Source organism: Triturus cristatus, chromosome 11, assembly GCF_964204655.1.
Source record: "Triturus cristatus chromosome 11, aTriCri1.1, whole genome shotgun sequence".
NCBI classification, from domain to species: domain Eukaryota; kingdom Metazoa; phylum Chordata; class Amphibia; order Caudata; family Salamandridae; genus Triturus; species Triturus cristatus.
The window spans coordinates 999,626,359-999,650,304 of NC_140594.1; the positions used below are offsets into that span (position 1 = coordinate 999,626,359).

General features: G+C 45.5%; 1 protein-coding gene across 13 annotated transcripts in view; it reads right to left on the reverse strand.

The window, feature by feature from the left end:
- GPR160 (G protein-coupled receptor 160) overlaps window positions 1–23,946 on the reverse strand; it is a 210,156-nt gene that overhangs the window by 6,414 nt on the left and 179,796 nt on the right. For 6 of the 13 annotated variants that reach the window (XM_085635121.1, XM_085635120.1, XM_085635118.1 and 3 more), the window contains one exon: window positions 10,584–10,796. The gene's annotated coding sequence lies outside the window, so the exon portion shown is untranslated. Of the gene's footprint in view, window positions 1–10,583; window positions 10,797–17,522; window positions 17,684–23,946 lie in introns of all 13 variants that reach the window. The other 7 variants (XM_085635128.1, XM_085635126.1, XM_085635131.1 and 4 more) reach the window with 3 other exon arrangements.

Below are 23,946 nucleotides of genomic sequence, written 5' to 3' on the forward strand. Positions count from 1 at the left end.
CAGCAACGTCGAACATGTACTTATAAGTTGGTTCTTAAAATCTGAAACTTATTGGGTCGCAAGCAGACTTGCAGCTTGAACATTAATGAGGTATGTTGCAAATTGCGACTCATCCCGACTACAGGCCATCATATAGATGGTGGCTTGCTGGGGTCAGCAGACCACCATACGCCTGTAATAAACATTTTAAAAAAAATAAAGCAGGGCGTGGCCAAGATGGTGACGGAGTGAGCAGCAAGCCTCCGTCTCACCGCGCCAGCCGAGAAGTTTTCACTCCACGGCCTGTGCATCCTCTGCCCAGCTGGGCATTGATTAGCGCAAAAAGAACAACTGATGGACAGAATGCAGAAAAGTTTCATACATTCACCCCAGTACAGAGATCTGGGCCTATATCTATCGTTTTTTAACCCAGATCTCTGGACTGGGGGTGAATGTTTAGATTTGTTCTGCATTCCGTCCATCAATTGTGTGTTTTTTGCTTCCTCGACCGAAGTGCGCCTGGTGTGCCCAGATGTGGGTCCAGGGCTCACTATGCCACTGGATTCAAGTTATCCTGGTTGATGAGGGGGTGAAACCCCAAAACCGGCCCTAGGATGCTTGTTTCCCATCCAGGGAGGACCTGGCTTGGCAGTTCGGGTTGGACTGTTCCCATGAGGCACAGGGTCAAGAATGATTTGCATATGCCCAGGTCTAAACTGGGGTGGCATGGTGAGCAAAAGAATGATGTATTTAACCCAGATCTCTTAACTGTGGGTGAATGTTTTGATTAGTTCTGCATTCCGTCCATCAATTGTGTATGTTTTGGGCATTGATTAGCAGCGGAGACTCCCAGGAGGAACCAGGCCTTTCACGAGAGCGAGGGAACACAAACATCGAGAAACCGGCAGTAACGGCACCGGCATGCGAGGAGCCGCGCTCTAGGTGCAGAACACAATGGATACTGGCGGGCGTGGCCTGGCCCTGCCAAACCAGAGCGCAAACTGCGTGGCGTGCGCTCCTCCCGGTGGCCCGACCCTTGTAGAGGAGAGCCAGGATCCTGATCGGTACCCTGAAGCTGGAGGCAGCACCCGGCGAGGGGCGGCTGCGCTGCCGCCTCTGGTGCAGGAAACCAGGGTTCGAGCCTCGAGGTCGCGTCCACATCCTGTGATTCTGGGAAAATCACTCAATCTCCCCTTGCCTGAATGTGTAATGTAAATACGGTGCTATGTAAAGCGCTCCAATACCTTCGGGTCGAGTTCGCGCTATATAAATATGCAACAACAGTGGCAATGGAAGCCGCAGCAGGGACTGATGTAGGAGAGAGAGAGAGCTTAGTGAAGTATGTTGCCTAGTTGGTTCCGGAGCAGTAGCGGCACCTGGTCGAATGCAGAGCTGACGGCACAAGGAGACTTCAGCCTCCATCATCAGGAGACTCACTGTTAGAGGAATGGCGGCGCTGGAGCGAGGCACGAAGATTCAGCAGCGAGTGCCGCATCAAGAGGGCCAGGAGAAAAGGGTGGGCCGTGGAAAGCCTAGGCAGCGCAGAGTATAAGCGTTTTGGGCCCAAGACAATAAGCAACACCCTCAAGTGAGTGGAGGGGGTGCGCGGCAGAGAAAATCGGCCCAAGGAGGAGGGAAAGAGCTGCAGCACTGATTGGGGAGAAGAAGGCCCTGGACATTGGGGCTTGTCTAGAGCAGCAATAAACAGAGGAACCAATGATGGCAAGCCCCGGTTTGAAGCAGGGACAGCAGGTCCCAACCAAACCTTGACCAGCAACTTCAGCGACCTACCATCAGGGGGACAAAGAGGAACGCGGCCTGAGCAGAGCGGACGGACAGCAGGGCTCTGAACACAATAGAGCTCTGCTAGGCCTTTACAGCAATAATACACTACCCTAACTAGCGTATTTGATGGCAGCTAGAGCGCAGACTAATAAGGAGCCGGTAGTTGAGGAAGATTACACTACCCCCAGTGAGTGCTGAAACTGGGGGGGAAACAGCGTTTACAACTCTGCCATTACATCCCGTTCCTTTTAGAACGCGGTCGTTAGAAAGCCTTGCATCTACATCGCAAGTCATTAGATCGACTTGCTGTAGGGGGCGCTCTAACCTAAGGAATAGTATAATTTATTATCCCAACACTTTCCCTACTGTTGCGCAGGCTGCAGTTGGAATAGTAAATTATACTATTCCTAAGTCCAGCACGCCCCCTACTGCAAGTCGATCTAATGACTTGTGATGTAAAGGTATCGCGTTCTAACAACGCGGTCTTTGTAACGACTGCATTGTAATAGAACGCAATGTAATAGCATGCGATGTAACATGCTATATTCAAACTGGCGAGAACGCCGGCTGAGGTTGCACAAGATGGCGTCAGCGAAAGTTAAAAAAGGGAGCAACATCAAGGAAGTTCTGCTGAGGCAGGCACTTAGGAGGGTGACTCGCAGGGAAACCAGAGCAGAGCTGCCTCACCAGCCTCAGAGGAGTTGGAGGCCCTGGTCACGCCCCCCTATATGGAAGCCTTGTTTGCGGGGCTGCGAGATGAGTTCTTAGCGGTCAAAAGAGATCTCACAAGCGAGCTACAGGCAGTACGCAAGGAGATGACCGACATAGGGGACCGGGTGGATGCTATTGAGGGGCAAGAATCTTCCAGAGATGAAGCAATAGAACAGCTTCAACAAGAGGTCAACCGCTTAACAGATCAGCGGCTCGATTTGCAGGTGCACGCAGAAGATTTGGAGAATCGTTCTTGGCGAAATAACATTTGCATTAGGTGGGCCCCACGAAACGCAGAGGAAGGAGACATTGGGTCCTACGCCTCAGAGCTGTTTGCCCAAATTCTGGGAGACACACAAGCAGCGGAGATTCGATTGTATCAGACCCATAGAGTGAACGGGGGGGCCCGGTCCCCTAGGACACTCGACATCTTAACCTGTGTCCATAGTTTTCCCTTGAAGGAGCCGATCTTGAAAAGACTAGGGATATGCCAGCGGTGACATTCCGAGGACACACTTTGCACCTTTATCAAGACCTAGCGACCTCCATGCTCCAGAAAAGGAGAGAATTCCACCCAGTATGTTGTTTCGAATAGAGAAGAATTCCTTTCTGAGGCCTGTGCTCTGCTTCAGATATAACTTCCTGAGGAGCCGAGATGAGGCCCCCCTGACAAGCGGTCCCCAGAAAACACAGGCGAGCGATGGCAAAGGGTCTCTGCCAGAAGGGGGGGTCAGGCCCAGACCAAGCGACAATGGCAAATGAGAGGAGAGCTCTACTCAGCAAGTTAGCTGAAGATACCTTGTCCACGGATCATGCATGAGGAGACTTCTCTTTGGACAGAGCAGTGCAGCGGGGAGTGCGGGGAGGCGACATGAGTCTTGGGACTTGGTCACTTGCCTACACGAAGACTTTACCACTGGTGGAGGGATGGTTTCTTTATTCCAACCTGGGACATTGGTTCTGTTCGGTTCTAGTAACTGTTCTGGGGAATGTTCAAGGGTGCCAAATGGGTAAATGCATGCCACAGGTTAATCCACAATGGCAAGTCAGGGACCCCCGGGGTGCTGGTGGGTACAAAGGAAGGAGGGACATGGTGTGTAGATGTGTAAGAAAGGGGACTTACATATGACATCACCTACGCAAAGTCTTCAGATCATCAACCTGAATGTTAAGGGCCAGAACAACCTGGTCAAAAGAAAGGTGATTCTCGCCTACCAGGAGCACTCTAAGGCAGACGTTTGTCTCCTTCAGGAGACGCATTTGATGTGCAGTGATTGGCCCCCCCGATTAAAATCCAGAGCTTTCCCGCAGCAATTTTTCGGTTCATTAGCACAAAAAAGGGCTGGGGTGGCGTTGTTTTCTCGTTCCTTAAAAGGGAAAATAGAGGGGAAGGTAGCTGAAATCAGGGGGCGACTACTTGGTTTGCTTAGGGGCCCTCTCCATTATGGGTTCGGTCCATGTTCCCAACGAGGGCAAGGAGCAATTCATCAGAGAGGCGACAGCTGAAATTATGACTACGCAAGACAGATGGGTGATACTTGGGGAAGTCTCAATTTAGTCTTTAATAACAAACTGGATTGGTCGACGCAGAGGCAGGGAGTTTCGGAGGAGATAAGTACAGGAGGAGCCCATAGCATACAGGAATTGGAATTAAGAGACATCTGGTGCAGTCACCACCCACACTTAATAGACTGCACATTCTATTCACATGTACACAAGTCATATGCCCGGCTAGATCATTTCCTAGGCACTGGAGAAGTCTTAGCAGCGACACAGTCGGTAGCAGTTGAGCTACGTTCATTATCCGATCACTCAGCGGTTATGCTCGACCTAGCCCTCCCTATTCATAAATACAGGAAGCGGTCCTGGTGGCTACGAGAAACGCTTCTAAGCAGGCCAGAGGTGATTAAGCAAGTCAAGAGCGCACTCAAGAGATATTTGGAAATTAATGATTCCCCGGAGGTCTCAATTGCTACAGTATGGGATGCATTGAAAGCAGTGGTAAGAGGTGAACTGATCGTTATTTCCACAGCAGATATTAGGGAACAGACAGATAAGCGAGAAAAGCTGCAGCAACAAACACGCAAATTAGAGCGGATCCATCATCATACAGTGGCTCCCAGGGTCTGGCGACAGCTGGAGGCGACTAGGAAACAGTTGGCAGGTCTAGACTTGGACAATGCGGAAAATTCGCTTTTGCATTCTATGTGGGAAGGAACAAATGTGGCAGGTTGTTAGCGAACAAACTCAGGGGGCAGTGCCAGGTCAACGTGATAGAAACGCTCCTAGATGAGGTTGGGATAGTGATTGAGGGGGAGGAGGCAAGAACAGAGCGATTTCGATCCTTCTACAGGGATCTATATTCAGCGCAGGATCTCCCCCTCCCCCCCCGGCTATCTCCGAATATTTAGAGGAGGCTAAGGTGACGCATTTAAACGAAAGACAGGCCATGGCTCTGGAGTGTCCCGATTGAAGAAGTTATTTCTGCAATATCCAGGCTCAAGTTGCACAAAGCTCCTGGCCCTATGGCTTTTCAGCGGGCTTTAACAAAGTCTTTTGCAATCTGCTAGCCCCAGTTCTTACTAGGGTATTTAATGCTATCACAAACTCCGAGACGCTGTCCCCCTCGATGAAAGAGGCGATGATTGTGGTTATAGCAAAACCAGGGAAGGATAAGCGCGTATACAGGTCGTACAGACCCATATCGTTGTTAAACGTAGATGTCAAACTCTTCACAGGGATTTTGGCGGCCCATCTGGCTTCATATATGCCGGGGCTAGTGAACCCGGATCAGTCCGGGTTTATCCCAGGTAGGCAATGTGAGGATAACACAAAATGCATCCTTCATCTTATACATAAAGCGCCACGCTCCCAGCGAGAGGCAATGCTCCTCTCTATCGATGCAGAGAAGGCCTTCGACCGAGTCCACTGGCCCTACTTAGTGGAGGCACGATACGGATTTGGAGCCTGGTTCCGAGAATGGGTGTTGAGTGGGTATGGAGAACCAAGGGCTATAGTCTGGGTAAATGATGCGAGTTCTGCGAGCTTCCCCATCACACGTGGTACGCGGCAGGGCTGTCCCCTATCCTCGCTACTTTTTGCGCTCTATATGGAGATATTTGTGCAATGGGTGCGGGATGACCCACTAATCACAGGTATGAGATTTGGAGGGAAGAGCACCTCCTAACATTATACACAGATGATGTGATTGTGTCACTGGAGAGTCCACGAGAGGCCCTAGCGGCATTTTTGCGAGAGGTGGAAAGGTTTGAGGTAGTCTCGGGATTCGGGATAAATTTTGCTACATCACAGGCTTTGAGCCTAAAGATAGCACGCGACACAAAAGACACTCTCGCGCAAATTCTCCCTATCAAATGACAGCAGACGGTGCCTTATCTAGGTATACAGCTTGCCACGACCATTCCTGAAGTAGGAGAGGTCAACTATAGAAATCTAGTAGCAAAAGTCTAGTCAGATCTAGAGAAATGGTGTCTCTTTCCACTGTCTTGGCTGTGCAGTATCACAGCATTGAAGATGGTGGTCCACCCCAGTGTTCTCTATACTTTTTTAACGCTACCTTTAAGACCCCCACCAGGATCATTGCACACTATACAGGGGACCTTTCAGAATTTGGTGTGGGCGGGTCGACGCTCTCGTATGCGCTGGGATCTTAATTGGCAGAGTCCGGTGAAGGGGGGGCTGGGCATTCCGTGCATCCTCAGATATTTCCAGGCAGCACAAATCAGATACATGGTAGAATGATCACGCCCGGAGATGGAAAGGAAATGGCTGTTCATGGATAGGGCACTTGCCAACAGGTCATTATGGAAAATTCAATTTCTGGGCAGACCACAGCCTCCTAGCCTCCACCTGTGGGCGGTCACCTCACCCACCCTCCAAGCTTGGGATACCCTGGTCAAAAAGAAGGGTCTTTCGTCATTTCCTTCTCCACTCATGCCGATAGTCGGGAACCCAAACTTTACTCCAGACTTAAAGGAGGCAACATTCCAGGAATGGCTGAAGCCTGGATGTCGATCGATGGGTCACCTCTTTGACGTAGATGGTCCGATTACATTTAGTGTACTGAAGGTAGACAATGACTTGCTGGAAAAGGAAAGTTTTCACTACGCACAAATCAGACACTGGGTGATGCAATCTGATATTAGAGAGGTGGCCCAGAGGCTGCTAACGAATTTTGAAAGGTGGTTGCTAAGCAAGGAGTCAAATCGACGCTTGGTGACTGAATTACACAAGCTCCTGTCAGAAAGTGTTAGAGGTGAAATCGCCATCTCAACTGCATTGGGAAAGGGAACTCGGACGAGAACTCTCTTCCCCAGGATTGGCGGTATATCTATTATAGGGCGAGACACACAGCGACCAATATATCCAGCATAGAAACCACAACAAAAATTAATAGGTATTGGTACCTCACACCAGAGCGCCTTCACAAAGGGAACACGATACATAGTGAGAGGTGCTGGAGATGTAGAGACGCTATTGGGTCACTTACACATATATTATGGGAATGCCCCAAATTGGCTGGCTTTTGGGATGAAATCCTGGGTGATATTGATCTGTGCTTCAACACTCAGATCCCCTGCTTTCCTGCGTACACAGTGCTGGGCTTACCCAATACATGGACATTCCCACTCAAATCTAGACGAGGCAGACATATGGCCTTGGCTATCGGGCGGCTCATCAAACGATTCTGGCTTTATGGGGCACAGATAGGATTCTGACTAGATTGGGGGGCTTCACTGAATCTGGCATCTCCTGGGAATGGAAAGGTTATCCTTGACATTAAGAGACCAGGGGGACACATTCAGGGAGGTCTGGCGCTCATTTATTACCATGTTATCCCAGGAATTCACAGAGCTTACTTGCCCGAAATATTGAAAACTACTGCGATTAACTGGAGATTGAAACACTCTCCCAAGGGGGTAAATTAGAGTTTAGCTGGACACCTGTAGAGAGCTCTATTAGATTATGGGCACCCGGAGGGGTAAGGGTGGGGTGGGAAGGGGTGGGGGATTGTCAGTTTTTCTTATTCTTTTCTCTCCTATTCTATTCTACTGCTAAAAGTTGAATTGTTGGCTGAAAAGGCGGAATGTTGACGCTAAGCCGGTGATTGAGTGCTTCGCAATATTTTTTGGGGATGCAACAATAAAACAATTTTAAAACAAAAAAATTAAAGGAGGTTTATTTATTTTTAATGCAGCACGTTTCCCTTAAAAGAAACAGGACTTGGTTTTAAAATAAATACTTACTTTTCATTTGTTTAAGAGTCAATGTTCAGTCCAGTGCTCGTCTTTATGTAAAAGAAATTACTTTAATCACACAGCAAAACTACATACTACGCAATGCAGTCCAATTAGCGATTACAGGATGGTATACCATCTCACACGGGCACAACCCCCACCCCGTTATTCTCTTCCAACCGGGCTACCCTATCAATTACAGTCCACAGTATTCTGTTGTGTGAGGCATGAATTGTGTCCAAATTAGGCACAGGTGCAGATTACCTTACCCCACAGGTTAAGGTGCACTTTCAGTTCATCTCATTCTTATCCCAACAATTTATGTGGGCAGAAAAGTCTCAAGCCCTCGCTCTTGAGTCTTCAGTGTGCATTACAGACCCTCTGTTCCGACCGTAAGCCTATATTATAGGTTTGTTGTTTCTGTAACCGTCGTGGGGAAAAGACAGGGGCAGCCCATGTCTACGGTGTGCACAACAGCTTCTTTTCAGGGCAGGCTATGCCAGATGAATGTAGCACCATTGATCCTGGTGTTGTAGGAATAGTGTCAACAGAGAGAGCTGCAACCAACACCAGGCCGACTGGTCAGCCAGGATGTTCCACAGGCATCTGTAGCCTTACCAGGCTGACGGGCTCAACATCAGTGGCAATGCGGTTTCTTCACCAGTCTGTGGCAGAACCAAATTGCAGTCTGCAGGGTCTACCAGGTGTACACAATGGATGCCGTTATTTGGGTTCAGTTTTGAACAGGAACCACAGAGATAAACTGGGAAAACCCACTCACAGCACAGGTTATTCCTGTCTTTCCTCTCTCAAGTAGTGCCTCTTCTCTAGTTGTTTCTCATGCTGGGCTGCTCTTCAACATTCTCTCCTCCTCCACATCCAGGCAGATTCCTTTCCCCGTCACCATGCTCACCACCGCCTTACTGGTACACCCAGGACAGGAGTCCACAGATTTTGTGACCGCGAGCTTGGTGCGCCCCCTCCAGGGCATGACAGGTCATGGACTTTGCATGGTCATGCACAGACCTAAGCTTCTGCGCACACCCTATAATAAAAGTCAGGATACCAGTTTCACATGCAATCTGGCACTCAGGGCACGGGTACATGCCTGTTGAACATGAAGGGGGCATTCCCATCCCAACAAAGACCGGTACCGATAATTATTAGTACAATCCCTGCTGCTAGAGCCTCTAGCCTAATGTGCAACCAAGCCCAGCATGCTCTTATAAGTTTCATGAGAAACTAGTACCTTATTGCACGACAAGATCAAACTGCACAGAAGAGCAGGGCTTCATTTGCGAAAATCTTCAATACGATAGAGTATGCGCCTCAGACCGGCCGATGACGCTTTTGTTTCTTATGAGGCTTTTATTTTACTTTACATTTATTTAACCATTTTATCACATTCAGTCTGGACCAAAGTCATATTTATAAAACAACAGACAAAGTGACCCATTCAACAGTTGTGTAAATCTATCATGACAGTAACCACAATGACATTTAAAGCTTACATTTTTTAACATTGCTTCTGGACAGAAGTTGCTCTGGAGGACATTAAGTTCTTTGTATGACTAACACAAGTAGCATATCACTGTGGCAGACACATGTCATAACATTTGGGATGCCAATTCAATTTAATTTTTCTGGCTTAGTTATTTACATAGCATTCAACATTGCCTGGAGTGGTGCGAATAAGGAAGTAGAAAGGCCCATAGGGCCTTATTGGTGGCACCTGTGAAGTGTATTCTGATATAGTCAATGCTCAAATAGTAACTGCTCCAGAAATCTTTAAAAAAACACTTTACATCAGCATCTTAAAAAGACACTACCTGTATCACGTAAAATATATTCAAGAAGTATTCTAGAGTTCAGCAACCATATCTATTTTAGTGTAATTAATTTACTGTGATCATTCTATGGTTGACATTTTGCAGTGAAAATAATTTGTCCATAATATCTACATGAAATCTACACTTACTGTAGTTCACCCAGTCTCAGAGTGCGCTGCAGTCCGAGGGGAGTTGAAGGAAAAAGGGAGTCTAGAGGAAAAAGAGAATATTGGAGGGGAAACACTGCGTCCTTGCCCTCTCCGACAATTTTCTAAGCTCTAAGAGGCATGTCAGACAATGGCATTTCATTGTATCATCTATGATCCGAAAATCTATTAAAATAGACAGAACAGCCACTGTACAAATGGCTCTGTACAACAGAATTTTGTGATATAGGGTACAGAACCTTCGTCATTTGTGGGGATGCAATCATGCATTTTAGCATGCGTCAGCCACAGAGTATGCTACCACATCAGGTAGTTATCCTTATGACAAGTGGCAAGTTTTACTTTCCCTTCCCCCAGGTACCACCATCCTCATTTCCATTTCCTTTCCTTAGCAGTCTTCAAATAATTCGGGTAATTTCGTCCTGATGAAGACCTAAAATCGCCCAAGTCGAAATGCCGTCGACAGAGTACAGCGTTCGTATGGCAGCCTTGGTTCATAACATGTTTCAAATTGATTGTGACCCCACAGCTCATGTTATGTACCATTTTTAATCACGCCTTTGGCGCGGTCACCATAACACCTTTGTGATTACAACTTTTGAAGAAGAGTATTTCTGTCCACAATTGATGCTTTTCCGCTACATCTAATACAAATCGTGATACTCAATTTTGGTGTCTCTCCCTTGTTGTTTTCATTATGTATTTGTTTAGATTTGCTTAAATTGCCCTTCAAATATGACCTGTTTAGACGTTGTTGTTTGTAGACTCAGAGTATGTGCATATACTATGGCAGCATGCCAGTAACAACATAGCAAAGTGTTGTGCAATCATATCAAAGGAAATTCAAAAGTTACCTGCTAGGGATTAGTTCTGGCACATCTTCACACGCATGAATTAAACTCTCTTCCCCCAACAAGGGGTCCTTTGAGTTTGGAGTGGGCACACATTAGTATTTGTAAACAACTCCAGAGAACGGAAGTACCTTTGGTGGTAGCCACACCGTTCCTTTACCAATGGATATTTCGTGCGGCGCAGATATCACAATTGTTGAACATTTCTTTCCATGCCTAGAAAAGAGCAAAAACGAACCAACTGTAGTAAACTTAAAACATGGTCTTTGCATTACAATGTGCAATTCACTTAACACTGGTTAATGAAACAAATCTATTTAAAATGTTTAAGCAATTTTCACATACAGACATACATATCATTTTGGAGTTTATATAAAAACATGCAAAATATAAATCTTGTGATGAATGCTTCCCTAGTCAAATATGTCATGCTAGCATTGTAACCTGCCTGCTTGGAGACAAGTTGGATCAGTGAGTTTAGAAGCAAGTATGGAGATGGAGGAAAGACTGGGCATGTTTCATGGTGCCCATCTGTCATTCAATTATTTTAAGGATAAAAAATATAATTAAACCAATCTATTTTATATTGTTTCTGCTACTACATCCATATGGAAGATGAAACACATATGTCAAGAGTAATGTAGGAGCAAACAGCAGAACAGAGAAGATATCAAGGACGTAAGGTACCCAGAAACAGAAGGGAAGACCACACACAAGGGATGGAAGGAGCTGAGAAGTACCACTAGTGAAAGCAGGAGCAAGTTCCCATTGGCCTGCTCTCACATTCTCCAGCATGGTGTCCAGTGCAACGGAGGTTAAATATATTTTTTTTTAAATAAAAACATTGGCAAAACCAACAGGTCCAGGATTGGTTGCCATCATGTTAGCTTTGTTTTGTCATGCTTTTTGAAAAACCTTGGTGTGGATGTGCTCCTTATGAAAGGGAAGAATGCTGTCACTCAGTAAAGATAGCAGATGGCTGAAGGGGACTGACCACTGTCCCATGCTGTGTACTGTAGTGTGCAGAATTCAAATATGAATGACACGACAGACTAATGGCTCAAGAAGGATGACTGAAAACCCACTAAAAGTATGTTAAACATATACTTTTAGTAAAATTAAAACGTCTTGGCTAACGTCAAAACAAAAACAAAGGGCACACATTGGAAGCTTAAACTTGTAATTCCAGACACATGCCAAGGCCCATAAAGGGAGATAAGGTGAGTAGAGGAAAAGGTGAGAAGGGAAAGTGGGGAGAGAGGGAAAAGGTAAGAGGTCAAGTGGAGGAGGCAGCAATGTTGCAGTTGTGCAAGCCAAGTTGTAACTGACACCTCCTTTCTACTGCAATTTATAGGACAGAAAAAAACATTGAAATGTCAAAGAATAACAAAAAGACAACAGCCTACATGTTAAAGTATTTTATCTCTGAAATGATCAAATTGCAACTTTAGTTTTTGCTTCACTTTTAAGCTCTACAGAATATATGTTCGTGTTTGTCAACACCGAATGTGGTCACTTTTTTTTTTTTAAACACGTTGCCAGCTTTCGCAAGCAAATATAGCAGAATGGTTATTATACACAAATCGAGGGGCCATAGAAAATACTGAAGAGCTCTTAAAACTCTATTACAGGAGAGCTGCAAATCGTATCTTAAGGAAAAGAGTGTGCAGTTAGGAAGTGTCACTAAACTAAATTGACCTAAATCGAGCCATTATTTATTTATTTCGAGGTTTCCTACCACAGAACTTGCCATCCCTCTGCTACTTAGAAGAGCGATGCACACAAAGGTGATCATTTTATTTAGGTGACTCTACACTACACTAACATAACACAAGTATAGGTTTAGCTACGATCAAACGCACCCAACCATCATTCGGCTGATGATCTCATGTAACTTGTGTCAGTGTTCAGGAAACTGGGCTTTTAATAGAGGTGATATGGGTGAGCAAGATGAGGGGTTTGCTTTGACAGACTGTGGACTACATAGCTTGGCCCACATAGAGAAGGGTTCCAACCATACATTTTTAATTACTCCTGTTCATGGGATCAGAGTAATAGGATTGAAATAGGAGTTCTTGGTTTATCTGGAGATAGTCTGATTGCAGCTCTGTGGATGGTGGGAGATATTTTCAGGGATTTGGATATTAAAATCTCCTCTTTGCTTCAGCCTCTTTGAATCTGAAAATGGCACCCAGGGAGTCCTTCCTCATGTTTAGGCTGGTGGGATGAGCGTTGATTTATCAGGTATGTAACCTGACAGATGTGTCAAGATTCTTTTTTTTTTTTTTAAACCATTCTTTATTGATTATGATATCCGAAAGTATACAGCATTTAATGATATATCAGTATATCCAATATATTCACACCCAAAGACCATCTCACCCACGCACCCTGGCTGGTCCTTATGAAAAAAAACGGAAAAAAAACCAAATAAAAATAAAAATAACAAGAAAAACAGAAACAGAAAAAGAGAAGTAACGTTGCAGTAAAGTCTTCCACCTCTGACAAGGATAAAGGGCAAGCTGTTATTAGAAGCACCAGCTTAATACCCCAGCAGACAAACATATAGGCTTAATTTCTCCGACCCGTCGCTTAGTTATTTTCCAGCCATCTTGTCAAAGGAGCCCACGTGCCCATCCCCTTGACTCATGATCCATGCCCCTTTCTAGCATATACTGCTGTTTCTAGCCTATAAACGGCTAGAAGTCTCCCCAACCATTGTTGGCCCGTAGGGGGGTATAGGATCTAGCCAATGAGTGGCCAAGCAAAGTCGAAACACTATCATAGCGACATATAAAAAAGTTTGAATCCGGGCAGGTAAGTGAGACCTGCTTACCCCCAATACTATCAATTGGGGGGGTCATCTCTACTTGCTGTCCCAAGTAGGATTCAAGAATAGCACCAACTTCCCTTTTAATCAGGCCCAGCTCAGGACAGGAAGCAAACATGTGCACAATGTCAGCCGCAGGATAGCGGCAGCGTGGACATGAAGCTCCCGCACCTCCTCCCCATTTAGCAATCTTCTTGGGTGTTATATAGAGGTTAAACCACGTCTTGAAACATTGAAGTTGAATGTTTGTAGCAATACAAGAAGTTTGGGATAGATTTAGAGAATCTTCTACTTCCCCCCGCTTCAACCAGAAGCCGCTCCTGCCACCGTCCCACTGCCATAGACTATTAGCTTTTTATAAATCCCGTCTAGCGTGCCTGGCTCCTTTATTAATCCCTCAACCAGCATCACTCGATCAAATCCCCTCCTACCTCCGGTTTTCTTCCCTAGGAAGTCTCTGATCTGAAGGTACTTAACGAAATGCCTATTACCAACCCCAAAAAAGTTTATTTGACTGTATCAAATGACCTTACCCCGGTTCCATCAAGGATGTCCACCACCTTTCTCACCCCTTTATCATTCCAAATCTTAATAAACCCATCATCAAAAATGCTGGGGAGTGCTTTATTACCAAACAAAGGGGTATATGCATGTATTATGCCCATGCCGAACCTTTTACGAACAGCAACCCAGGGTTTGAAGGCACACATTATTGTCATAAATTTCACCCTTTTATAGTACTTAAAATCGGTATAGCATAAGAAACAGCCCCTGACCTCCGATCCCAACAATAACTCATAAATTGAAACGGGACCCGCCCCTTGCGTCTGATCTAGTTCAGCCCCTTTCAAACTACCTATTTTGGATAATATGGCCGCCCAATGATATAGCTGAAAGTTCGGAACCGCCCATCCACCTCTCTCCCTGAGTAGCATCAAAAAATTGAGGGCTCTCCTAGGGCGACAATTAGCCCAGAGAAATTTGGAGACCAACTGGTTTATCAATTTAAACCATTTAGCATTAATAGCCAGCGGAATTGCCCTAAAGCAGTATAATATTGAATTGTCAAGATTCTTGATGTAGAGAACAATTGTTAATATGCTGAGGATGTATTTCTGAGTTGTAATGATATCACCTGAAGGGATGAAACTCGCATTGCGTGGGCCGCCGACTTCACCTAGAACAAGGTTTTGCTCCTGTTTTCTGTATAGCCAATACATAAACTATGGAAAAAAACTTGAAATGTGAAAGTGCTGTCTGTTCCGATACAAGGCTTACCTTGCAGACCAACTTTGACTAGTGAACAATGTAGCATGTTGCATGAGACTGATTACATCAGCTCTATTCTATTATGCTAGGAAATTGTTATACAGTGTATCATATACCACAAGTGGCCTTTTGGCACTAAAACCAGAGGTAAATTGAGCCGTTGTTTTTTTTCCCTCAACCTTTCGTACAAAACAGGTCGGTATGTCAAAATGTAAGGTGATCTTCAATGTCTGAGATAGTTTGGAAGAATGTTGCAAAGCCTTGACGTCAGGATTAAAAATTCTTCACTACCACCTCTTGCCTTCTTAATGTATGGTACTACGAGACGCTTCTAGTGTCCAGAACGTAGATTTTGTGATGACCGTCCGTGAATCAGGAAGTTGCACCAAAGGATGGGGCATGTTGACTAATAGTTCAGTGGGGCAGATGGTGACAAAGCAAATTTCTTCACTAGCAAGAAGGCAACATATTGCCTTCATTTCCTGTCTCCGATGGGTGCATCGTTTCCGTTGACAATAGGGGAGGAGGTGCTCAGTTCTCGCCTATAGTGGATCAACCAGTACTCTGTGAACCCCCAATAGGCCTATCTTTGAAAAGACCGAGGTAATTGCTGCCTGGACCCCATGAGAGAAAATGAAATCAGAATATCTTTCAACAATTTTGGTAGACGGAAACATGCCTTAAAAATGAGTAAGATCTGTGCTTCAAGGGTCAGGTCATATTTAATCAATAGTGACTGGGTTATTTTCAGCAGTGTAACCTAACATTTGAACACATGTTCACGGTCTCAAGGACACATGTTTCGGTTTGGCTCACTTTCAGAGAACTGTGAAACATCTATATATTAATGTCCATAACAAATTGAAACCGAATGTCATGTCCAGATCAGAGTTAATTCCTCTTCTTAATAACAGACGATCAGAATTATACTAACACTAATGCCTTTAGAACTAATCATTGGGGTAAGGGGGGACTATGCAGATGTGGACACAGAGGCATGAACGGGCATACTGCAGATAATCGTCTGCTGGGGGTATACACTGATTTTACAGCATGCCCTCTCAGGACTCTATAACCTTCAGGGTTTTTGGATAGTCACTCACACCACGAAAAGTGGTGTGGTTTGTGCAGAGAGGGGTATTAAACCTACCTACTGGTGAACCAACATTCTTATTTGGGTTTGTAGTGGGTAGGATTAAAAAGCAACACAGAAGGGAGCTAGTTCTACCCTTCCTATTCAGTCAACATGTTTCAGCCCTTCTACGTGCCCTAGATAGGCACCATAGCCTCTCTGATTGGATAGAGATAAAAAAAAATGTATACAGTGCCAATACTAAGCCTGTGGGTCCATCGGAGGAACATTGATCCCTTCTAAGATGGAGACCAGTATAGTCGAGTGTGAAATGTGTGGGGTCCCAACTCAGTCTGCTGCTTCTCATTTGACCATTTGAGTAGCGAATCATAATTGTCACACCCTTCCACAAGAGGAGGTGGCTGCATCTCTTCCCATATTTTTTCACCTTTGTAGCACAATCCTTTGCCTGGCATTTACTCTGTCTGAAAGAAACCTACATTCGGGAGAGGAAATGGACTGCATTTCATCATGAGATACTACACCAGCTCTTGAAAATCCGGACATAGTCATTGTGTGAGTGATTAGTTAGAAAGTATCTGGACCAGATCCAATACGGAAACTCCAAAAGTCAAAGTTAGCAATTCTATCAAGTTCGATACCATCACCAATGGTGTCAAAAGCTGTTGACAGAGAAGTAAAATCAGGGGCCCAACAATGCTGTTGTACACTCAGGTCCTTATATTGAGGATGAACTAATAACCAGTATATAACTATAGGTATATGCCATGAAAAACTAACTGTAACTAATAACCAGCGTGGTCTGAAGCCCAATTAGAATGTGTATAGTAAGTGATATGCTTCAAAGACTAGCTCAAGTACAGCTAGCCGGATGTGAGAGACTGAAGATCGGCCTACAGCCAACCATCACATAGGGTTCTCTTGTTTTTGTTTTTTTCTACCAAGGTGTCACTTCGGCCCTTCTCAAAATATCTTAAACTTAAACCATTCCAAAAGCGAATAATAGACTTTATCAAGGCCAAAGCTATAGATGGAGAAAACAGTACATCTTTTAATGTCTAAGCCCTAGGTTCAGGCGAAACAAAACCACCACATGGTTGAAATTAAAATCGGATGAAACCAGAGAAAGTGGGCACTTACTCCCTACAAAGAAAGGGCATGTCTGGTCTTTTGAGGCAGGGAGAGGACTACTGAACAGTAAGCCATAGCCCTTCCTACACCCACCTTAGGATGCCTGCTTCATGTCTTTTCTCCCATCCTGAGGTTTTTAAACAAATCCTGTGCAATAGGAAGCTATGTGGAGTAGTACGGCGAAGCTGAAATAATTGGGTGGTGGCTATGGGGTGGGGCCAGCACAAAATTCAGATTAGGTCAGTGAAAGTATCTGCACATCAGACCACCTTTGGAAAAAAAAAAACGAGGTAGTAAAAGGATGTGCCCGCTTAGCGACAGTATCTCTACTCTTATGCATTGCCCATACAATCTTCAATACAATGAACCACCGGCTAACACTGTGACATCTGTGGAGCTGGAAGGCATCTGGGGACTGCCCTACGATGGATAGCATCTTTCCAACAGGTAAGAAGGTCTTGGGCTGTAATGTGTGGCCCCTAGATGAGACCCAGTTTTGGTCCCAAAAAAGAATGACTGCTCAATTGTCATCACAAAGGAGGCATCCTGGAGCCTAAGTTACACCTTGGTCACCGAGTCAATAATACAGTAATTTCTGCTTAACAGAACATACCATTACCTGTGCCTCCATTTAAGTGTATGTCAGAATGTACACAGACTGCCAATGGTTTTATTCTTGAGTTTACTCTAGAGTTTATTCATTCTAGCGCTCCAGAACTGCTCTGCAAGTGATGAGGCTTGACTCCTACTGCTCGTGCTCTTCAGTTCCTGGACAGTCACCTGGAATAAAGCAGAAACCAAAGGAAATGATGGACGGAGTGATGAACATTGCAAGCACTCACCCCCAGTCAACTGATCTGGGTTTAATCCATCACCGTTCTTTAGCCCACTCTGCCACCCCAGTTCAGACATGGCCATATGCAAATCAGTCTGACCCTATGCCTCATGGGAACAGTTCAGCCCGAACTGCCAAGCCATGTCTTCCCTGGACCGGAAACAAGCTTCCTAGGACCGGTTTCTGGCATTTCAGCCGTCTTCAGCCAGGCTTGCTTGAATCCAGTGGCAAAGTGAGCAAGGGACTCACGTCTGAGCATACCCTGCCAACTTATGGCGAACAAAGCAGAAACCAAAGTAAATGATGGACGGAGTGTTGAACATTGCAAGCACTCACCCCCAGTCAACTGATCTGGGTTTAATCCATCACCGTTCTTTAGCCCACTCTGCCACCCCAGTTCAGACATGGCCATATGCAAATCAGTCTGACCCTGTGCCTCATGGGAACAGTTCAGCCCGAACTGCCAAGCCATGTCTTCCCTGGACCGGAAACAAGCTTCCTAGGACCGGTTTCTGGCATTTCATTTGGTTTTGCTGCCAAAAATCAATAATTATGAATAGGATTATGGAAAAAAATTCGATCCATTGGACATGAGGCCATGTTTAACACAAGATGAATCATTGTATAACTAAGTACTTTATGATTTCATAATGAATTTAAATTTTATTTAGGAAATTCAAACGTGCAAATACTATGAACCTTAATAGTGTTAAAATGGCTGGCATAGAACTTGTGAATCATGAACGACATACCCAAGTAGTCTGTCGTTGATTGTTTGAAATCCTATGAATGTGTCTATAGGTATGAAAACGACGTACTTCTCTATGAACACAGCACATTGAAAAAGGCACACAGCCAAAATGCGTCTGAACTTTCTGTACCGCCAGAGTGCCGTTCGTTTCCTTGGAAGGCAGTATTCATATTGAGGTGAGCTCACCCTCACAAGACCGGGTCCCCACCCAGGAGTATCGGTGGCTACCGGTGAATCAAACTGGGATGCAAAAAACACAAAGGTTAAATTAACATTATAGTTAGGTGAATTTGTCAGCGACAACATTATTGTTTTGAACTAAAATAAACACAGGAATTCACCAGTTATAGTTAGGAGAGCTAACTATAACTTGAGGTCATAAATGACGAGGTCATAAAACATGTCATGGATAATGTCATATGTGAGATCGTAAGAATGGCATGACCGGGATGCAAGTTATAGTTAGCTCTGCTAACTAGAACTCATGACTGTTTTCTTTTTAGTTCAGACCATTAATGTTGTCACTGACAAATTCAACTAAATATAACGTTACTTTAACCTTAGGTTTTTTCAGTGAATTTTGTAAGGTTTTTTCAAATAAAAACAGATATTTTTATCATACCTAACTAACGTTACAGTAACCTTTGTTTTTTTTTGTTCAGTGAATATCTAGTTTTTTTTAAACAAAGTAATATTTAATTACGATACATAAATCCAAACCCCTCCCCCATTACCAACCCCCCCACATGCAGCCAACTTCATGCTGCCCACAACCTTTGACCATGAGCAGTGGGGTGTGGCCACAAGGCCTGACCGGTGGCCAGGCCCTGTGACCATTCCCATAAAGGTAGCCAACCCCACACTACGCATGCACGCTGACATGCACGACCAAAGCCCCTGGCCTTTGGTCATGCATGTCAGCAGGTTGGTTGCAGGTCCTGGCCTGTGGCCAAGCCATGTGGATAACCCCCACCCCCCAAAGGCAGCCAACCCCACAGTATAAAAGGCCTGGCCCTAGGGACCCCATCCCCCAGGGCCTTATTTTAAGGGGGTGGGGGCCACCTCACCGCGCCGTATTAGCCCTTGGTGACCCCATACTCCAGGGCTGTGTTTTTTATTAAAGAGGAGGCGGTAAACTCCTTCAAATAAAGGGGAGCGGGCACACCTAAGGACTGGCATGATTTTCAGGAGGGGATGAGGCCCCCCTCTGGTACCCTATCCGCCAGGGCCCAGCGTGCTTTTCAGGGGAGGAGGGCACGCAGCCCCCCTACCAGGCTGATTTTAGCCCCAGGGACTCCATCCTCTGGGGCCTCACAGTTAAGGGTGGGTGCCCTGGTGCCCACCCAGGGAACTCACCATACTCTTGTTGGGGGCCGTGGGGGGAATCCCAAGGCCCGCAAGGCCCCAGCCGGCTCCCTGCATACAGCGGGAGCTGGCATTGCTCCCAACCACAGGAAGCAGCTCCTAATGCGGCTACCTCTGGATGGGAGCAAATTTTTGATTTGCTTCCCTGCCCGTTGTCTTTCAAGACGCTTGCGGGCCCATCCATTCAGATATACAATTTATTTCAACCTAACTTTCTCATAAACAACTTAATGGATTTACACCAAATCACAAAAAGCACAATCTGTGGACCAAGATCCAGCTTCCTGCCAAATGTGGTGTCATTTTGTTTAGTAGTTTTTGCTATAGCCCTGCCTAAAGAAGTCTATGGAAAATGAATGGGGATTTTTTGTCTTGGGTCCCCTCTTTTTTCACGGCTTCCACTTGATGGATCAGCCCAAAACTTCCCATGACAAACTAGTCAAAATGTAGCACCTTTTTGGAACATTTAGTGGGGATTTGTGAAACCGTGCGAAACTTATTAGGAACACAAAAAATGCTTTTCCTATGGAACAGCACACCTAACTATACCTAGTGGCGACCGCCACTAGGAAATACACACATATATATATATATTCACTGAAAAAACCATAGGTTTCAGGGGTGTTATAGTTAGCTGGACTTTTCACTTGTACAAAACCATTGAAATTCCCCCGTTATAGTTAGTGCAGGCAACTATAACTCACGCAACCGCAATCCTCTGCTGATGCTAATACTGTATTTAGACACTTATTTGCCCATGTCTTCTTCCATTAAATTTTAGCTATACATATATTACAAATATTTTTTTTTCATAAAGACACATATGTCATCAGCAGAGGATTGCGGTTGCGTGAGTTATAGTTGCCTGCACTAACTATAACGGGGGAATTTCAATGGTTTTGTACAAGTGAAAAGTCCAGCTAACTATAACACCCCTGAAACCTATGGTTTTTTCAGTGAATTTCTGAGGTTTTTTAAATGCTAATTCCTAACTATAACGTGCCTGAAACCTATGGTTTTTTCTGTGAATTTCAAAGGTTTTTTAAATGCTAATTTCTAACTATGCCTACAGAGATAGGACATGTGAAGAAAGAAGAAAAAATGCACAGAAAGAAACAAAAGAAGTGCAGAAAGAAGCAACAGAAGTCCTCAAATACGAAGATAAGTGCAGGAAGAAGGATAACGTGCAGAAAGAACAAAAAGAAGAGCAGAAAGAAGCCTTGTTGCAAAATCATCCTGTACCCTCAACTTTTTCAGACGGATACTGGTGGTAACTGAGTCTGACTAACCAGTCCTAGAGCCAGTGCTATGTTAAAAGACACTTAGAATACAGTGAAAACACCTACATACACTAGGGAACATTATGCGTTGGGGTCCCCCTGTGATTAGCATGACCTCCTCTGTAAGCCCCTAGTGTATAATAGGGCATGGGGATTAAAACTACCTCTTAAAACAGGCCACAGGGCGTTTTTGCACACGTTAACTCAGGCCCCGTCCCCTCCCTTCACCACTGTGTAAACACGCCCTGTGTCCATTTTTAGTTGGGAGATTAAGTTCATTTGAATCCTGAGGGTCCCTAGGGTCCAACTAGCCCACTAGGTACCTCCAGTAAGTGCCACAGAGCTGCGTTGCAGAGAGGTGTAAAAAGTGGCACGGCCTGGACCACCTCTCTGCAATGCAGCTCAGTGGCGCTTACTGGAAGCACTTGGTGGGCTAGTTAGCACCCAGGGGCCCTCAGTATTGAAGGGAAATTATATCCCCAATTTAAAACGTGCCATAGTGCGTGTTTGCACACGTCACCTCAGGCCCCGTCCCCTCCCTTCACCACTGTGTAAACGCGCCCTGTGGCTGTTCTAAGTTGAGAGATTAAGTCCCCCTGAATCCTAAGGGTCCCTAGGGTCAAACTAGACCACTAGGTACCTCCAGTAAGCGCCACAGACCTGCGTTGCAGAGAGGTGTAAAAAGGGGCTTGGCCTCAGAACACCTGGCTGCAGCGCAGCTCCCTGGCGCATACTGGAGATGCCTGTTGGGGGCGCGTTTGCAGAGTGCTGCACGGAGGGGGCATGGCCTCCGGCACGATGCCAGTCTTTTATTTATTTTAGTTTTTTAAGAAGGGGGGCTGTTTGGTTCCCCTTCTTATTCTAATTTATTGGCCCTGATGACCCCATCCCCCAGGGCCAGTCTCCTAATTATATTTTTTTGACCCCAATCCCCAGGGCCGGCCACTGTTTTTTATTATTTTTAAAAAATATATATTTATAGACACACCTAGGACATGCTGGACAAACCGTACGTACCTATCACCATGACGATTTGCGTGATATTCATTAAAAGGCGACTATGCATGCAATGAATCCACGTGGAATGTATTTACACCACTAGTGAAGCTCTGACATGTCTGATGCCCTACCGTGCCTAATCCTGGTAGACACCCTTGTCGTTTATTTATACAAACATGGGTAGCTATTGACGGGCACATTTAATACACATACACACCAAGCCATTCAAAGGGGATTCGACAAAAATTCGACCAAAACTATGCAAGAAACCCCCCTCACGGTTAATAAAACACACATCCACTGCCGGATGTGTAATACTTTTTATTTTACTCTCTGGAAAGGGGACGAACATCACTTGAGAGTCACAGCGTGCTCCTGACAGAGCCCAATGCTGTGTTACACCCACCATTGCCTGCCGAGTGCCACACACCTCTGTGTTGTATTCCACTAGCTAGTGCATATGCTATGACACTCTCTAGCCCATGTGCACTGTAACACCACCCCGTGAAAATGTCATGCCACACTTGTCTTCGCACGGGTTATATTGCCCCATCTAACGTGCCTTTCTCGATGCCTATGTTATAACGCACAGTGCTATGCCATACATATTACAATCTGGGATCCATATCTTTGTCACAGTGCATATACAACGTTACACTCCCCAGCACATATTTTATATTACAACTTTAGAGACTAGTTAGGTTACACAACACTGCCCTGTGCATATTACACTCCAAGGCGCATATCGCATAGCACGCGCTAGTGCCTGTGCTATCTCGCGCTCTCCAATGAATCTGTCATTGCGCACAATGTATTGCATATTATATTTCACGCCCGGTTCATCTTATATCACACTTTTTGGTGCATAGTTTATACCATACACTATATCTAGTTTTCATTTTCAATCGTGCTCTCAGGACTATGTTCTATATAACACTGTGTTCACCTACCCTTTTCACGGGCATTACATTTTGCGATAGGGGGTGGAGGGTCAGGGGGTGTTTCTGCCAAGTGAGCCCGGAGTCACAGTCACAAACGTCCTCTTCTTCCTGAATAAAAGTGAGATTATGCTGCATACTTGTTCATATTTTAAGTAGTTCGCACAGACACAATGTTTTAAAAACAATAAAGTTCCTAATACCCGCCTTCTCTGAACAGTTAGCTTGCTGCCCCATCCCCTTCCTCCCTATCCTCTGTTGTGTGAATCCATGGACTAGCCTCCTCCCTCCTGCCATGCATGGTCCGATGTGCTGCCACTGCCCTCAATTTAGTATGATGTACCAGTCCACTCCTCCTGCCCTCCATTGCCCAATTCTATGCCCCATCATTGACCTCCTGCTTAAACTCTGTGCTTAGCTTGCTGCCCCTATTCTCCTTCCCCCTGCCCTCCGATGTATTTGTGCATGCCCCTGCTCAGTCCTTTTTGCCCACCATGTCCCATGGACCTGCCACTCCTATCTACTCTGAGTGTTCTGTTGAGCTGCCACTCCCCTCCCACCTGCCTAGCATTGTCAGATGACTGTAACCTGTCCCTGCCACCTCCACCCTGCCTGTCCACATGCCATGCCCCTATCCTCTTCCTCCTGTCCTACATGGTCCATTGTACTGCCACACCCTTCTGCCCTCCCTGGTCTGTTGTGCTGCAACTGCTCCTCCTGCCTGCCCCGTGTGGTCTGTTGTGAGGTCCCTTCCCCTGAACTTTCTTGTCTGTGCACAGGTCCTGACCCTCCCTTCTATCCTCCATCGTCCTTTGTGCATGCCCCTCCACCCTCCTTCTTGCCCATCATAGCCATTGTGCTGCCACTAACCCTCC